Source organism: Anabrus simplex, chromosome 8, assembly GCF_040414725.1.
Source record: "Anabrus simplex isolate iqAnaSimp1 chromosome 8, ASM4041472v1, whole genome shotgun sequence".
NCBI lineage: Eukaryota > Metazoa > Arthropoda > Insecta > Orthoptera > Tettigoniidae > Anabrus > Anabrus simplex.
In genome coordinates, this window is record NC_090272.1 from 15,530,855 (window position 1) to 15,550,040 (window position 19,186).

At 40.8% G+C, this 19,186-nt stretch overlaps 1 protein-coding gene across 1 annotated transcript in view; it reads left to right on the forward strand.

Annotated features, from left to right (window-relative positions):
* The window catches only part of pps (protein partner of snf), a 709,730-nt gene that overhangs the window by 625,563 nt on the left and 64,981 nt on the right, over positions 1-19,186 (forward strand). The gene's annotated exons all lie outside the window — the stretch shown is intronic.

The following is a 19,186-nucleotide window of genomic DNA, read 5'->3' on the forward strand; positions in this document are numbered from 1 at the left end:
CTGTTATTAAGAAAATCACCCTGCTTCTCATTTATTCAAAAAGTAAATCTTCCTTTGACATGCTCAGAATGAAATTAAATTGCAGAATTGTAAACGTGGTCAAGATTGAACAAAATATAGTCTTCGTTCTACATATCTACTCGATCGTCCAGAATGAATAATAGCTTTCAATAATTTCAATTAAACACACCCTAAAGTTTAACTAAGTTTCCACTCATGGATTCCAATTAAATGATATTCAAAATAAAAACTTAGTTCATAAACCTTTATTCAAATCACTTTATCAATTGACCAAGATTTTAGAGTTCAAAAGAAAAATTAAATCCTCCAAATCACTTCTATGTAAGCCTAGAGTCTGTTTAAATCATTATAGATTAAACATAATTTCAAGTTACACTTGCTTCAGAAATCCTACAGTCCAATTAAATTTTAATGATTTTAAATCACTTGCTTCAGAAATCCTAAAGTTCAGTTAAATAAATTAAACATGATTTTTAACTTGTACACTTGTTGAAGAATAAACCCTAAAGTTCAACTAAGTTGTTATGGAATGATTTCAGATTACACTTAACTTCAGAAGAAATCCTAAAGTTCATTTAAGAATGATCTCTAGTTATACTGGCTTCAGGGAAAATCCTTAAGTTCAATCAAGAATGACCTACAGTTCTGTTAAATGACTTCCTACCCTTTCAACAAGTAGTAGGATTGGAATTCACACGATCAAAAATAATTTTTTTATGGACCAGGCACTTTCACTTGATAAGCGTAGCACTAGAGTATTGAGAATGATTGAGTGCCTTGGCAGGGAGTCAGTTAATGTTTTAGTGCAATTATTCACTCAAGAAAGATTGTAAAATACACTTATATCACCTGAATTCAGCTATAGGAATGTTTGAAGTGCGGCTCCGCAGATTAGCGACTGGAACTCCTACGGCGAACAGCCTGAGGTCGAACTCAGCACCAACAGCAGCGAACCACGTTCCATCCCTCGAAGTTACCACGTATCATCCCTCAAAGTTACCACATCTAATCCCTCGATGTTACCACGGATCTCCAACGATGTAGCCTGTCCCGCGCAGGATACGATGTCCGGTGTTTATTAGAAAGAAATATAGACACACGGGAAAGTTCAATTGGCACGACAATGCAAGATGTAGCATTGTCAATTAATAGTAATGAGTTGCATTTCACACTTAGGCGAGTTTGAAAGCATAGTTCGTACTTGCGCTTTATAATGTAGCAGTTAATATCTGATTCGAAATAGCACAGTCTTTTATCACAGTCTGAACTACATGTCAGGTCTCTGTAGAAATTTTCACGATAAAAATGAGATCACTTCTTAAGTTACCGGGCGAGTTGGCCGTGCGGTTAGGAGCGCGCAACTGTGAGCTCGCACCCGGGAGATAGTGGGTTCGAACCCCACTGTCAGCAGCCCTGAAGATGGTTTTCCGTGGTTTCCCATTTTCACACCAGGCAAATGCTGGGGCTGTACCTTAATTAAGGTCACGGCCGCTTCCTTCCCATTCCTAGGCCTTTCCTATCCCATTGTCGCCATAAGACCTATCTGTGTCGGTGTGACGTAAAGTGACTAGCAAAAAAAAAAAAACTTAAAGTTACAAAGTCAAAATCACAGTCTTTAACTACACAGTTCGTATGACATGGAATTAGACAGTAGGCACAGTTCAGAATATTCATAAATCGTATAGTAAGTTTAGCATTAGTCTGAGTGTCACAGTGTAATCTTTCTTTTAAATGAATAATAACTGATAATGAATAAAGGAATTTGGGAGCCATCAAAATAAATAAATAATTCTTAAAACTGCCGGCTGTTGAAACTCATCTTCAGGGTCGTTGCCTTGTGACAAGGAGATCTGAATCAGTTGATACCTGAAAAATAATATTGGAAAAGGAGTCCATCTGGTAATTTCCCCCCACCCATAGAAATTAAACAGAATATATGTTAATCTCATACAATTTACTTGGTCAATTAAACCAGTATTTACCTTGAAATCTGAGCATAGCTCATCGTGATACACCCTTGAACATATATAACAAAATAAATAGAATATTGATATAAATAATTAATGTCTTAATTATGAAGTAACTCTCTCTCAATAATTGGTACTCAGTTTATTCCGAAACGCAAAATTTTCACACGCAGTCATGACTATTTTTACAAGAATGGACTCCACTTTGCTGATAGTGTTGATATTGTTTGGAAAAGGCCCAACACGTTACCTTATGTAGACATTCATAATCATAGAATGTTGTTAGACTCCAGCATCTCTCTCCCTGGTTCCGTCAACAGCAGATCTCAAACTCCCAACATGGCATGGTACAGCTTCTCCACAACTAGTTCAAAACACCTCTTATTCTACTCCGAACGAAAGCAAGTATCACATCTGCTCACTGCAAGCTCCAACTTGAGAATCCATGACCAGACGCTAGCCTGCTCCACGCTAGTCCAAGCCCACACAACAGCATTCTAAAATAGCACAGTTCCGGGAATTTTCCACCTCAGCTCCGTCAACACGTAAACACCCACTCGGAGAATCGTCACGTACACAACCGGGAGATAAACTGAGTGATCGAACCACACTAGTTCCAAATAAAATATAGAGAGTATATAAAATTTAGAGAGTATCCATAATAATGAGAGTTCCTATAAGAGTTACCATGCCGCGACGGCTAAGTACACATAATTGAAATATACACATTAAATAATTGTCATACATATAAACAAGTTTTCTTTATTGCACTTCACTTCGTACCAAGAGGAAAACATAGTGACGTCAAAGAAGATACAAAGAATGCACACACAGAGAAAATAAAGGCATCGTTAATCCTCCACATCCTCCCTACCCTGGTCAATCTCCAATGGTACGACCAGCTGTACTGGTCGGGTAATCTCCGTTCCATCGCCGAGTCGGAGGACGAGAGTCCTCGCCTTCCCGTCACGGCCAGGTCTCACTCCAGTGATGCGAGCTCGTTGTCATATGTGACGTGGACGCAGATCGTCTTGAAGCAGGGCGACATCAATTAAACCAGTATTTACCTTGAAATCTGAGCATAGCTCATCGTGATACACCTCGTGGAAACTTCTTAGGGCGAAAAGGTACTCCTTCTTCCACCTCTTCCAGAAGTCATCTTGCATTTTTGCGCTTAGTCTCGCTTCTTTTCTCAGATCTGTGTTGACGCTAGGTTCTGGACCGTTGGGTAATGTTGTTAATAGTCCTCCATTTATGAAGTGGTTTGGTGTCAGTACGTTGGGACCGTCTGCTGTTGATGGCGGCTTCTATTTCTGCCAGTATTGTTCTCAGAGTTTCCTCGTCCACTCGAGACGTGCCCAACACTTTTCTCAAGCATCGTTTTGTTGTGCCCACCATTCATTCTCACCAGCCTCCCCACCAAGCCACCCATGGAACAATAAATTTCCAGGATACACCGTTGTGGGTGAAATGCTGGCTCGTACGTGGGTCCGTGAAGATCCGAGGAAAGTCCGCCATTTCTCTGCTCGCCGCTTGCCACTTTGCATTGTCTGAGTAGATGGTGTGAGGTAATCCGTGTCTGCTGGAGAAGCATCTGAACGACATGATGAATTTTTCAGTACTCATGTCCGATGTTAATTCCAGGTGTAAAGCCCTTGTAGTGGCGCAAGTGAACAGTACAATATATGATTTGTGTAACATGCTCCCCACCCTGACATACAGTGGACCGGCGAAGTCCACTCCTGTGACCGTGAAAGGTTTAGTGGCTTGTATGCGATCCACAGGTAGGGGCACTTCTATTTCGTCTCCTCGGTAGTTCTTGGCGATTTTGCAAGGGAGGCAAGGGTGAATGACTTTCTTAATGGGCTGGCGTGCCTTTAAGATCCAGTACTGCGAGCGTAGTTCGCACAGCACAGTTCTTACTCCCAGATGCTGTAGATGAATATGCGTCTGCTTGATCAACAGTTTTTTGAATTGATGGGATCCGTCGAGGAGGAGTGGATGTTTCTCTTGAGATGTCAGGTCTGCATGATCCAGGCGTCCCCCCAGTCTGATGAGATCTCCCTCCTGGAAGGGATTGTAGCGTGCAATTTTTTACTTAGATGGGAGATTCCTTTTATCTCGTAGACATGCGTGTTCTGCACCAAAGCTTCCCAGTTGTACAATGTAAATCCAACGCAGTTTCGCAGTCTCCAGCTCTGTGACAGTTAATTTACCTTCGTGTTTCTCAGTGCTTCGAACATTGTTCATAAACCATAGAATCCAACCCATGACCCGAATCATCTTCCCATAAGAGCTAAATCGACTGGCATCTATGGGACTTTCCCATGTGCTAACTGTTAATACTTGGCCATTCTTTCGTGCCTCTGGGAGTGGGGTGGTGTTAGACACAGAGTGTTGAGGCCAAGAGTTAGGAGCGTCGGCAAGCCATCGCGATGCGTGCCACCATCGTGAGCTCTGCAACTCTTTCGCTAACATCCCCCGTGATAGTATATCTGCCGGATTGTCTTCACCTGGACAATGTCGCCATTGTGCAGGATTGGAGTTCTGCTGGATTTCCGTGACACGATTGGACACTAATGGTTTCCATCTATTTGGATTGTTGTGAATCCAGCCTAGTGTCACCATAGAATCACTCCATAGCGTTGCCCTCGTGATATCATATCCTGTAGACTGACAGAAATACTTGAGAAGTTGTATACCCACTAGAGCTGAAAGGAGTTCAAGTTCAAGGGAGGGTCACTCGTTTGATAGGTGACAGTCTGTTCTTGCTGCAAACCAAGTGTACCGAGACTGTATCACTCTCCACTACTCTGAGATAAAGTACGGCACCATAAGCTCTCTCCAAAGCGTCACAGAATACATGCACTTGATAGTTCTCTGGCGTTGTAGAAGAAGATCCTATGCATCGAGGGACTTGAATGGCTGACTATTGAATGAGGCTGGAAATCCAGATTTGCCACCTTCTTGCTAGGTCTGTGGGTAGGAGATCGTCCCATGCTATCCCTCTACACCAAGTATCCTGGAACAGGATTTTTCCTGTAATCGATATTTGCGACAGGAGACCAAGCGGATCATAAAATCTTGCTGTAGCTTGTAGTACCTGTCTTTTCATTGCCGGCTCTTCTGATAGTGTTCCAATGATGTCTTTGGTGTCAAAAAGAAGACAGTCCGTGTACGTGTTCCAGTTAACACCCAAAACTCGTGTCTCCCTCTTCTCCTCGCGCCCTTCGGCTCTCCATACATCCTTTAACTGTGCTGAATTGGTCGCCCACTTTGACATCAGCATTTGTATCTCTCGGAGAAGCCCTGTTGTCGTAGTACACAGCAATGATTTCATTTTCGTCTCTATACTGGCTGCGAAATCATTCATGAAGGTCCCTTGATCTAGCAGTTTTGTAGCCAAGGGATACTTGTCACAAAATCTAGAAGCCAATTCACGTAATGTAGCTGATAAAAGGAATGGGCTGCATGTAAGTCCAAACAGCAAGCAGGCGAATCTGCATACTGCAATGTTGTCAGTTGTCTTCCAATCTCTGTTTTCCCCTCTCTCCATTCCAAACCATAGAAATCTTGTTAAGTCTCTGTCATTTTTATCCCGACATAACTGCAGAAATGTTTGGGTTCCGTCCCCAATTAAAGCTAGTCGGTAGAGTCGGATGCGGAGTAGTGTTGCCAGAATTTCCGGTAGAAGATTAGGCCCTGCCTCCAAAGCATCATTGAGTGATAGGGAACCCTTTTCGTGAGATGAAGCATCAAAAACGATTCTCCACTTCGTCGTGCCGTCTCTTTGCTTCTTTATAGCATGGTGAGGCAAATGGAAGGTGTCGGTAACCGATTCAGCCTCGGGGGCCATCTCTACATGTGCCTTCGCGAAGTAGTCGGTCATTAAAGCGTGGTATACCTCTCGGAACTGTTTGTTTCCATTAAGTTTGTTCTTCAGAGAATCAAAACGTTTCTCAGCGTTCTTGCGATTTTAATGCAGAATTACTCCTTCCTTCCTTGGTAGGGAGACAACCCTCCTCCCGTCTTCCATTTTGAATGACTCATGAAAGCCTTCCTAGATTGCAGACTCTCTCGCAGTGAGTGCTCGTTGCTGATCTTCCTTTATCCCTAGTGTCTCTAGATCCCAAAACTTGCGTAGATTGTCCTCTGAAGATAGTAATTCTGCATTGGTACTGACGTGGTTTACAGACACGTGATTCACTGTAGTACCAGACTTATTCTCACTAAGAATCCAACCAAACCTAGACGGAACAAGTACCATGGAACTCGAGATGCGTATTGGCTGTTCATCCTTCATCACCTGCCAGTACTGGTCCCTCCTATCAGGACCTCAATCATCAGATCGTCTGCATCATCTTGAGAATCTGCTAGTTGCAATTTGTGAAGGCGTGATAGGCTGTGGATGTCACGTGGGATGGTTGGGTGTGGTGAGTACGTGTTCCTGCTCTCGAATGCCGAGATTCGCACGGAATCTTTCGTCCACATTCCACTTATGCTGAAGTTGGCCAATCTGCGAGTCACCGATGTACTTAATGGTGCTTCAAATGCTGTGACTGACAGATCTCTCCTGTTAATGACTTTCAGCTTCAAATCGTCTACCAGTTCCGAGCTGATGAAGCTTGAGTGACTTCCAGCGTCCAGAATGCAACGTGTTCTTTTCCGAAGACCGGTTGGTCCGATTACCCAAATTCGAGCTGTTTGGAGGTATGTCAAGTTTGGCATGCTAACATCTATTTTTCCTACAGTTACTCCCACTTGTCCTTCACAGATAGAGATCTGATGTGGTCCCTTACATTTAGTGCAGGATACTTTGTTCTTCTTGCTGCAGTTTCTCAAGGTGTGACTTCTGTTTAGGCATAAAGAGCATCATTGAGTAGTCTTCAGCTTGTCTATGCGTTGCTTGACATTTGTCATCTTGGTACAATTTTGAGTCCAATGGTCTTTCCCTTTGCAAAATGCAAAAAAGTGACATCTTCGTCTTCTTGGACGTCTGGCCCGTCCTAGTAGTGACTTGCAAGGCAGCAGCAGTTGGGTAATATGAGTTTGAGATGGCATTGTCTCCTTTGATTTTCTGCGCCGTCATTGCGCCCTCCACTTCTTCAATGAGGAATTCCATAAGCCTCATTATGTGCGCTTCGGAAATCTCCCTCTTCGCGTAGATTATCCACCTTCTACAGATATCATCCGGAAATGCACGTAACAGTTTGGGGGCTAGCATTCTCCCGTAGTGGTCGACGTTTTCCCCTAAAAGCCTGAATACGTCTGTTACATTCTATATATGTACGATTGAGGGCGTCGGGCGTAGCATCGCGAACTGGTCTCATGGTCTCCAGGTAATCCAGATGCGCCTGGATGATGCGGTTCCTATCGCCATATTGTCCAATAAGAATCCTCTTTATTTCCTCGTATGCGTCTGCAGTCACCGCTATGCCATCGATTAGCTCCTTAGGTTCTCCCTCCAGGTATCCACGAAGGAAGATGTGTTTGTTGATAGTGTTGATGGTCGGGTCGTTGTCTACCGCTGACTGGAATTGCTCCCAAAACCGGGACCATTTTTCTACATCTCCTGCGAATGGTTCTAGTTTGATAGTGGGTAATTTTACGGAGTGCGTGATGGCTAAGCATGATGGCTAAGCATGATGGCTCTGGTACTGCAGATAAAGGTCTGGAAGGGTCAAGATTCATGTTTCCGAACGACTCAGATAATTTGTCACGAATGACGCGTGTCGAATTAAATATCGCGCGCTTCGCGACCTCGATGTATTTCTCACACTATGACATCTGCATCATATTCGGCATCTAATAGAAATTCGTGAATGCCATTATCGAGGGAAATGAGTTGATCCAAGGTCTCTTGCAATCTCGTCCGGTTATATTCGTGATCTATTTCTGCATCCGACGCTGCCTTTGTAATGTCATTACTGAATTTGGTTATGTTTGTTTGCACTGTCTTTCGTTTTCTCTTCATCAACATTAACGCCTTATCTCCGTTCTCGTCTGCCATACTCATGAAATATTACTTTAAACAGACTGCAAGGGAAGTTCTTGTTGGTTATGTTGCTATAAGTATCCGATAGATAGCAGCACTAGTTACATATACGTTCTTAGATTCCTTTAGCACTCATTGCATCTAAGAAAACAAGATGGCTGCTCTTTCCCTTCAATATTACTGGCCACTCTCTCGCAAATAAAGGAATCTAGCATTTAGCTATACAACCTTAAATCAACCCTTAACTGGCACAAGTTCAATGAATAACTCTCGTATAATATCTCAAAGTAATTCAAATAGGTTAATTTGGATACTTATCAGCGTTCTCGATGTCTTATGGCGGGGTACCGGTACCATGTGATGTTGATGTGAAGCTCATTTAATAAAAATGTTGACAATTTCATTCACTTTCTTCGCCAATTCTGAAATCAACTAGTGGAAGTATACAAACTTGTCGTCTCGTATTCGTATACCTCCGTAATTAATTCCGTATTTCCCTGAACTTCCAGGGGCGGGTTTCGGCACCAAATTATGTCATATATATATAAACAAGTTTTCTTTATTGCACTTCAGTTCGTACCAAGAGAAAAACATAGTGACGTCAAAGAAGATACAAAGAATGCACACACAGAGAAAATAAAGGCATCGTTAATCCTCCACAAATAATAATAATAATAATATAAATAATAATAATAATATAAATAATAATAATAATATCTGACCGGGGTTTGTCAGGTTACACAGTCTATGAAATTCATGCAGAAATTCAATTAACACGTCGTCTACAGTAGTCTCTAGAGTTAAAGCATTCACCACTTAAGTGGATTTTATGTGTGAATTCTCATAACAAGGGTTCATATTTCCTATTATCGACATAAAATGTCCTTAATGTTCAGTCCCTTTTCTAGCGATACTGTTCAAATATTCACGAAAATTCGTGAAAATTGACCACATTTAATCTCATTAATCACAGAGTATTCGGTCAGAATAACACCTTAAATAGTTCACAGTCGTATTTACAGATAAAACACGTCTCAAAATGCATGAATTTGTCAATAGTCGAAAGTTTAATTTATCGCGCACATTTCTTCTAATATTCTTATCACCGTACGTGATCGTGACAGAGTTCAAATATACATCGAACTAGGAAAGTCCATAATGCACTGTAACCTTGCAAATTAAACACTTGTATTCTATTCTACCTGAGTACACATTCAAGATTATGAGTTCACTACTTGTTAAAGAAATTCGTAAGTCTTATACTACGAAACTCAATTTTCTAGTACTTAACAATATTCCACACGTTCACAGCGCGGTTGAAGTTTCCAATTATTGGGATCTCGCACAGCGAAATTCAAAGTCTTACTGCACAACTCTCTTGTACTTTGAGCAATGCGACGTAGCAGCATAACTTTCTCCCATAGTTGAATTGCGTATTTCAACTGGGTATACCTCTCAAGTCGTTGACTTATATATACCCCGCTGGGGCGGGTTCACTGTGACAAGCGACAGACAAGTGGTTACGTATGATAAAATTTTACCTGCTATATCTTCCAAGTTGGAGCCTCTGTGGCTCAGACGGCACCGCGACGGCCTCTCACCGCTGGATACCGTGGTTCAAATCCCGGTCACACCATGTGAGATTTGTGCTGTACAAAGCGGAGGCGAGACAGGTTTTTCTCCGGGTACTCCGGTTTTCCCTGTCATCTTTCATTCCAGCAACACTCTCCATTCTCATTTCATAGCATCTATCATTCATTAATATAGCATCTATCATTCATTAATAAATCACTTTGGGAGTGACGACCCCATCGTACTAACAGCCTATATCTGCTTCATTCATACATCCCTGACCCGGTCAATGACTGGAAAACAGGTTGTAGGTTTTCATTTTCATCTTCCAAGTTAATGGATGGATTAATTCCAAATTTTGATCATTGTGCATTCTAAATATGGGCTTCACGTTGTTGTAGCTCTCATTTTCGTATTTTAAGCCGTTCCAAAGTTACGGAAGAGTTTCTAGAGATTTCCAAAGGGGAAGTTGAGAACATGTTGCGCTGACGTCACTCGCCCTGTTCCCCTCTCTCGCTGTCTCTCTCACGCCTGCATGCAGCAGCGGAGACCAGAACTTTCTTTCGTGAAGTTGTTTCTGACGCTAAAGTTGAGCCCTTCTTTAATGATTAAAGACTTAGAAAGATGATGTGCCAGGGCTTATGCCTTCCTGGTACAGTATTGTGCTTTCATTTTCATTGTAGGCTGTTTGTCTGCAAGAAATGAACTAAGTGCTCCATCATTCATAAAGTCAACAACTATAATAATAGAAATAATGATTATGATGATATTATTTAAATGTTACTGTTCTTTTGCTAGCTAATTATCGATCAGTATTTTTGTATCTTAGTTTTAATCAGCATTAAATGCTCTTTAATGCCATTTTTAAAACAAACAGGGGGGAAAATAAGCAGAACAGGATTTGTATCTACTTTTGGTCCATAAATATCAATTGATACTTTTAGAAACTAACTGTTGTTACATCTGGGATTTCTGTTAGAGTTGCTTTCTTCCATGTAAGCCAAATATTGTAGGTTTTTAGACTTATGCTAATTTCTTTGTAGAAATAGCCTTCAGCTTCAGAGATGGAACCTCTTCGTTTTATTTTGCATATGTTATTTCTTTAAATTTTCTGTTAGTTCTGATACTGAAAGAGAATGAGAAGAAAGGTGGCAGGACATTGGGAATACAGAGAAGATATGGTGATGATTAGGGCCCGGATGTTGATGACCTGTCATCTTTTTACTGAGCTGTCTAAAACAGTGCTGAAGCACATATAAACTCCGGCTGGGCTACCCTGTCTTCAAATATGTCATTTTTATTTTTCCCCTTTTTGCATTTTTTGCTATTTTTCCATTTTAAGAGCATTTTTCAAGTTTGGTAGATTTTTTGGGATATATTTTAGAGAAATCGGCCTTTTAAGGTTATTTTTTTTTCCGATTTAGTAATGTCACAGCTTTATATGAGGGACTTGCATGTCTCAGAGTTAAGAACAAGCTAGTAGCTGATACAAGGTAATTTAAAATATTGAAATAAAATATTTTAGTATTGCTACTATATTAGTAGTAAAGTATATATCTTGGATGCAGAAGGTTATGGGGTAGCTATACAGATACTCTTGTTTTCGTTGCAAACCAGTTATTAGCGGAATGGAATGTTACCTGCTCTGTTGACCAAGGTCAGCTGTGGCGGGGTAGAAAGGGGAAGGGGTGGATATTCTGGTCTCAGTTCCGCATAGTTCACGACAAGATATATTAGTTCATTGCCGCTTTCAAAATGCATAAAATATAACCGAGTGTGTCAGTGTATTTAAAACAACAATTTGGTGACAGTGTGTTTTCTGCCGATGGAAGCATATTGTTTTGCAAACTGTGTGGAAGTAATGTAGCTGCTGAAAGAAGATTTACTGTTACGCAACATATCGGTCGCGATAAACACATTCATGCTCTTCAGAGTGTTTCAAATAAACTTACAACTCAGCGCTTACTGCCTTTAGTTGCTTCGACTTCCGGCAAGTCATCACAGTTCAGTAAAGAATTCTGCAATGTATTTGTACCTACAAACATTCCGCTGTATAAACTCAACAGCCCGAAATTATGTGGATTTTTGGAAAAACATATGAATCAAGAAATAGTATGCGAATCAACTTTATGTAAGAATTATTTGCCGCAGTGTTATGAAGACACATTAAACAAAATAAGATCTGAAACTCACGGGAAGAAGATATGGGTGTTAATCGACGAAACTTCAGACGCTATAGGGCATTATATAGCCAACGTGATCGGAACTTTAGAAATGCATACACCAGGTGAAATATTTTTACTGACTGCCGAAGTGTTAGAAAATATCAATTATTCTACCATATCAAAACTGTTTGATAGTGCTATGTTTCTCCTGTGGCCTGAGGGCATCGAACATGATGATGTACTGTTATTTTTAACTGATGCTGCACCGTATATGGTACGAGCAGCTAATTCATTGAGGGCACTATTCTAAAATGGTCCATGTTACATGCCTTGCCCATGGACTGCACAGAGTTTGTGAAGAAGTAAGGGCTCTTTAACCCAGTGTAGACAGGCTTATAGTGAACGTTAAGAAAGTTTTCTTAAAAGCACCCTCGCGAGTCGCACATTTCAGAGCTGAAGCTCCAGACATTGCAATACCTCCACAACCTAATCATAACACGCTGGGGCACATGGTTAAACGCGTGTATGTATTATTGCGAAAACTTCAAGTTAGTGAAGGGGCATGGTTGGTTGCATAGTTTGCAGGATTCCTGTGCTATTATTTATGCATAACTGTTCCATATTAGTTTGATTCCATACGTGGCGATCAGCATAACTTTTACCTTGAACAGCGCTATAACAGTTGACAGGGAGTTTAGGGATGTCGTATGTTTCTTTTGTTGCGGCCGTTGCTCTCTCTTTTGTGTGCATGTGCATGAAGGCGGTTCCAGTTGTTTGCATGGTGACCCCCAGGTACTTGAAGTTGGGTACGAATTCTAGGGTTTCTCCTCCATACATGAGGTGGACCCTCTCGGATATCCTTCTTCCCTTTCTAAACTTCATTGCCTTTGTTTTGGCACTGTTTATTTTCATAGAGTTTTCTAGTGCCCATAGTCTGATGTTCTCCATGGCTGTCTGCAGATCATCTTGGTTCTTGGAGGGGATCACCATGTCGTCTGCATACATAAACATTTATTGTGTTTATAGTCTGGCCAATGTCTGCTGTCATTACATTGAAGAGAACTGGACTCATCAGATCTCATTGCAAGACTTCTCTTGTTTGGGTGATACTCTTCGACATGGTTATGCCGTCATAGATTGTCACATAATTTGCATTTAAAATTGATTTGATTGTTTGTAATATGTTGTTTGTACTGCATAATATATTCTGTAGTTTTCGGATTAGTATTCTCCCATCTATACTGTCGAATGCCTTGGAGTAGTCTATGTAGATCACATACTGTGGTGTGGTGGGTTGTTATTTCTTGTACGAGTTCTTGAACAGCATGTAATGTTGATCTGCCCGGGGTGAAGCCATATTGGTTCGGTGGTATTCTGGCGTACAATCTTTGTTTTATGCTTCTTAGTAGGATCTTGGAGAAAAGTTTGAACATAATTCCCCTGTAGGAGTTTCGGTCATCCTTCATTCCTTTCTTTCCCTTTGTAGATCACAGTTATAATTGTCTTTCTCCATTGTTCTGGGATTGAATAATTCTTTAGGCATTCATTGAATAGGCATGTTAGCTGGTCTTGGAGTGTGTCCTTCAGGTGTTCTATGAATATTCCATCAGGTCTGGCTGCTTTGTCATTTTTCACCTTTCTTATGAGTTGGTTGACTTCCTCTATTGTAATTGAGCTCGTGTCTTGTTTGTTTGCTGCATCTGGTGTGGAGCAGTTTGTCATTTTACCCTTCTCCATAAGAGGAGTGGTGAAGTGGGCTTCCCATTGTTCCATGTTTCCGAGTGGGTTTGGTGCCTGTTTCTTTGAAAGCCTTAGTATTTTGTGAGGTTTCGCTGCTGCCTCATTTATCAAATTCTGTTCTGTAGAGAGGTCGTGCTCCATCTTCTTTTCTTTTAATAGTCTTTTGTATTACAGACTTTTTCAGCATATTACCCTAGAGCCTCCCCTCCGTGTTCCATAACGTTATGGTGCAATGTGCTTTGTCTCATGATGTAACACCCTGTCATACCATGGCTTTGCAGTGCGTTCTTATGTGGATATTTGAGCTCTGATATGGAAAGTACAGAGATTGCAAGAAAGTAATTGCAGAGGAAAGGAAGAAAAGCTGGGAAGAATTCACCCAGGAAATCAGGGAGGATTTAAATCGTGGTAAAAAATTATTATTTGGAGTTGTAAAAAATAGAAATGGGGAGGTGAACACTGGATTCGTAAAAAACAAAGATGGAGAAATATTGCCTAAACCAGAAGAGATAACGGACAGATGGAAAGAATATTTTTGCAAGCTACGTATGGTGAGACATCAGATATGTGGAGAAATTACACAGGTAAACAAAATTGAGGAGGTCTTACCGTAGTGTTTATGTGGAGTTAGGTCATAGCATGGCTACATTAAGACTCTCCCAACCTCATTATTATTTAGTTAGGGTTTTTTTTTTTTCCTTCCAAAAATTATATGAACAGCAGATCGAGAAGGGTTTTGCACAGAAGTGTCTCCATCTCCGTTGGTTAAATATATACTGTACATATTAAAATCTGCATAATATGTTACATATATACAGTTTTAACATTGTTATGTACACATGCAGGAATCGAAATTGCTCCTTCTTAATGGGATAGTCACTGGCTTACACACACACACACACACTCACGCACAGACTACAAACAGATACACAAGGTTACATTAAATATATTGTACCAAGAAAAGACTAGCATGAGCTAGCTTGGGCATGAGTTCATTGAATCTGCAGGATGTATGCAATCTACTATCGGAACAAGGGACAGATAGAGGTTTTCTTTAAATATCTTAAGAACGCCTCAGTTTTAGATAATTGTTTATTATCAAATGAATTTCGAAGTTTTTAAAAATGATCTTATATCGCCTTTTACAGCAGATCTTGAGTGGACTTTTGCTTTAGGCCAGGCTCGAACTCTCCAACACCAAGTCACCCTGAAGTTCTTGAAAATCCACTCCAGTCACCATGGAAAAATCACAGTAGTGACCTGGTCTCTCGGCGGGAGAGCCATTCTTGTATATCAAATAATTTTGAATGATATCACCAAGCTACTATGTATGGTATGTGGTTTGGGAATGACTTTGAAATTTTGACAACTATTTACACAACGTTGACTACACTCATCTCCGAGTCCACAAGTTCCCTGAAGAAATGTTACCACTGTTTACACTGTGCATTTCGATGGATCCAAGATGATATAGATGTTGATTCCCATAGGGAACATGAAATATTTGTCCAAATGAGTAAATTTATAATACAGTGTTCAGTTGCTTTAATGACAGTGTGTACCTCGATTATCCGTTCCCGGAAACTACATTTTCCCGGATAATGCATTCAAATTACGTGGTCCCACGAACATCGTAATTAAATCACATTGTAAAAATCCAGCATTATCCGTTCCTCGAAGAAACGATTTCCCGGATCAACCGTCCAGAAATTTCAGTCCCATCAACGCTAAATCCTCGATGAAGCGCTTGTCAATAAACTGTATCTCACAAAAGGATAGCTATGGCATACTTACGGATCTTTGCGTTTAGAGCAAGTACTGTACTAAAAAAAGCGATCTGCGGTGAACTTGCATGAGGGACCATCTTAGCATCGCATTCGGGTGGTATTGTTTAGAGAATCTCGGAAATCATAAAGCAGAGAGTGGCCACAACAATTGTAAGGAGACATAGTGCATTTCAACAGCTCTACTTGAAGACGGAAAGAGTTTCGTCAAATATTCATACTTATAAAATGCCTACATTATGTTCAGGGTTAGGTGTTTATATTTTTACTTTTTTTGATTGTATTGCCAAACAGGTTTTTGGCACTTTCCTCAGGGCACTGTATAGCAACTGGGCTTTTAGGCAGGAATCGAAATTGCTCCTTCTTAACACAAATCTAGTATTTTAATATCATCGTACGGTACGCGATTATGTTATCGAGACTAGAAGAGGACGTTGCACCTTACATTTAAAAATGCCCGGGAGGTCTTGGGATTGCCTATTTCTGGTACTGTTTTGGTCCTAATGTAATAATAATAATAATAATGTTATTTGTTTTACGTCCCACTAACTACTTTTTGAGGTCTTCGGAGACGCCTGGTCCTAATGTAAGACTGGGAATTTTATGTTTTTGTGTTAAAATACCAAAAACCACAGTCGTTTTATTTGCGCACGTTACATTTAAATGGTTGTATCATTTCCAACTCATACTGACACGTCTAGTTAGCTGGAAAATTTATAATGTCCAATAACGGACCATTTAAATCAAATCAAAATCTCTTTATTTGCAAATGAGGTGTCTACCTCGGTGGCAAATGGTATACTAAAATACATTATTGTCAAGCACTAAATATTAAATTAACAAGAGAAGAAAATTTTTCCTATAATACAATATTATACAATTTACGCTAACAATGTTTTCTATTAAACACACAGCTCATCCTTAATAAATTTATATTGTTTACAAAATTCTACTTATAATATATCCTGTCCTACTTACAAATATAGTCAACTGATATACAGTATGTGGAATTACTTCAAATGATACTATACAACTGGTATAACATTAATATTTACATTGCATTTATTTATTTACTTTTTTTTTTTTTACCCGTTCTGGATCCTAAGTAGCATAACGACCTGCTGCGTCTTAACCAGAGCCCCTTTTGCCACCACTTTTCAGAGTTCCTGAAGGGCCTTCACAGCTACCGTAGCGGTCCCAGGGCCCTCGAAGTCCCCACTGTACTTCACCCCTACAGGCAGTCCCCTACTTTGGCTGTCCAAACTCCTTAGACCAGGGGATGGAATTAATTTATTCACACACATTTTTTTATATACAATAACCTGCACTGGTCGAATGCCCTCTAACATTTCATTTATTTTCTCTGTTGCTGTTTATTCTCTTCTTGAATATCTGTACAGATTTTGGAAAAGGATCAAACACTACCCCTGGTAAACTGTTCCACTCCTTCACACCCTTCCCAATGAATGAAAATTTACCCCAATCGCTTCTGCTAAAATTCCTTCTAATTTTATATTTATGGTCAGTCCTGCCGATATAATTATTTTCCAACTGAAGCCTCTCACGGATATCTCCCCATGCTTCTTCTCCTGTATAGGCTCTATATAATCCTGTAAGTCTAGTTTTCTCCCTTCTCTTACTTAAAGTTTCCCACCCAAGTTCCTTTAACATTTCTGATACACTACTCTTTCTCCTGAAATCCCCTGTTACAAATCTTGCTGCTTTCCTCTGCACACATTTATATTGGTCTTATAAATTTACTCATTCGGGACAAATATTTTAGGTTCCCTACGGGAATCAACATCTATATCATCTGTTGGCCAGACAGGCATCAATTTTTGGTAATGAGACTAAGTCTCTCGTAGCGCATTGGCGCTGCCGGTGGCTCCAAGTAGCCTACGCAGTGGCCTCCACGGTATGCACTAGCCAGCGTCTTGGTGGGTGTGCTATTTACCAACTGATGAGCCCAACATAGCACACAGGGGCGAAACGCTGGCAACCAGGAATCAGTTAGCTGGAAAATTTATAATGTGCAGTAACGGACCATTTATATTGGATCCAAGATGGCCGAGATAGCATTTGGCCAAGAAATGAACTTGGACTGTCTGATTGTAAAGTGGCAACTTTACCTGTAGACCATGACAGGGATATTCCATGTTGTTTGGACATCCTTTACTGTAGGAATGCAGAAAGTCTGAAACTTGAAGCAAGAAACTTAGAGGCCTCCTCCACCCTTTACCGAATTTAGTCACCATGTGAATGTAATCTTAATGAATTTTTGACTAACGGAACGCAGGAATTTGGGAGGGTGGAGACACTACCTGCTTAACAATACAGTGCAGTTTTCCCAGAAAAGTCTCAGGTTTAGTGTGCTTACAGTTAGCAATTATGGAATTTTGTGCTGTAGTTACAATGTAATTTGAAAAGTGATAGAAGGAAAGAAATGCGTGGTTTTAGATTTGAACAAAGATGATGATGATGCTTGTTGTTTTAAGGGGCCTAACATCGAGGTCATCGGCCCCTAATGGTAAGAAATGAATTAACAAAAAATTCAAATTCATCCACTGACCAAAATAATATAAAAAAATTGTCATGAAGAATGAATGGATGGATGGACATGAACCCTACAAAAAAAAAAAAAATCAGTGGATCAGACTCAAAAAATGAAATGAAAACCTACAACCTGTTTTCCAGTCATTGACCGGGTCAGGGATGTAATGAATGAAGCATATATAGGCTATTGGTACGATGGGGTCGCCACTCCCAAAGTGATTTTTATTAATGACTGATAGATGCTATGAAATGAGAATGGAGAATGTTGCTGGAATGAAAGATGACAGGGAAAACCGGAGAACCCTGAGAAAAACCTGTCCCGCCTCCGCTTTGTCCAGCACAAATCTCACATGGAGTGACCGGGCATACTCATAAAGAAGGTAGTTAATTAGAGTATTATTGACCAAGGGACCATTTATAAAGTACAATGATGCTTGATGTCTGAATGGATGCTAAATTCACGTCTAAGGCCCCACAGAATGGTACATGTCACGAGTAAAGTAGAACCATGGTATTTGTCATTTTGGGGTACTGATCAAAAGTAGCGAAGACTCACGGTGGTCCACACAAGATGTTACTACTCACAAGTATTGCAATTCGTACAGGGAACGCAGACCTATGGTGTTTCTCACACAATGGCGCCACTCATAGCCAACGCAAACCGATAAGGTTCCCCACCTGGGTGTACTAGTCACGGGTGCCGGTATTCCCGTGGTGTCCCTCACATAGTGGGTACCATTCACAGGCAACGCTGACCCACGGTGCCGCTCATATAGCGGTACAACTCACAGGCTATGCCCAGACACGCGGTACAACGCACGGGTACTGGAATCCACCAGGCCAGGCTTTTTACTGCAACTAATCACAAACCTATTTCGTACCAATTCAGTGGTACTACTCGCAAATACATGCAACCCATGGTGTTCCCCGCATGATGGTACGAATCAAGAGTAGTTTCATGGTTCTAATTTAATCATCCCTTGGTCGCCCCTTGTAGTTGCCTCTTACGACAGGCAGGGGATACCGCGGGTGTATTCTACATGTGCGTCCCCCACCTGCAGGGGTAGTGTGTTTGGTCCGCGAGAGGTATTTTATTTCCCTCAAGTCCGCCGGCTAGCAGGTTAGGACCCCCCTATCCGCCACCTGGGACGCGCCACATGGGAGTAACACCTCTCCCCCTGCTACGCCTGCGTAGCAGGTTCGTGGTTGAACAAAGAAATAAGGTTTTAGAAGCTAGTAAGAAAGACTGTCTGGTAATTACATTGTAGCAAAGTTTAAGATTGGAAAAACGCAAATCCACAATATTCTTAAGAAAGAAGCAGGGGGGAAAAAAATGAAGAGTGGTTATGGGAAAACAACGGTGAAATGGAAGTTTAGAGTAACTGGAAA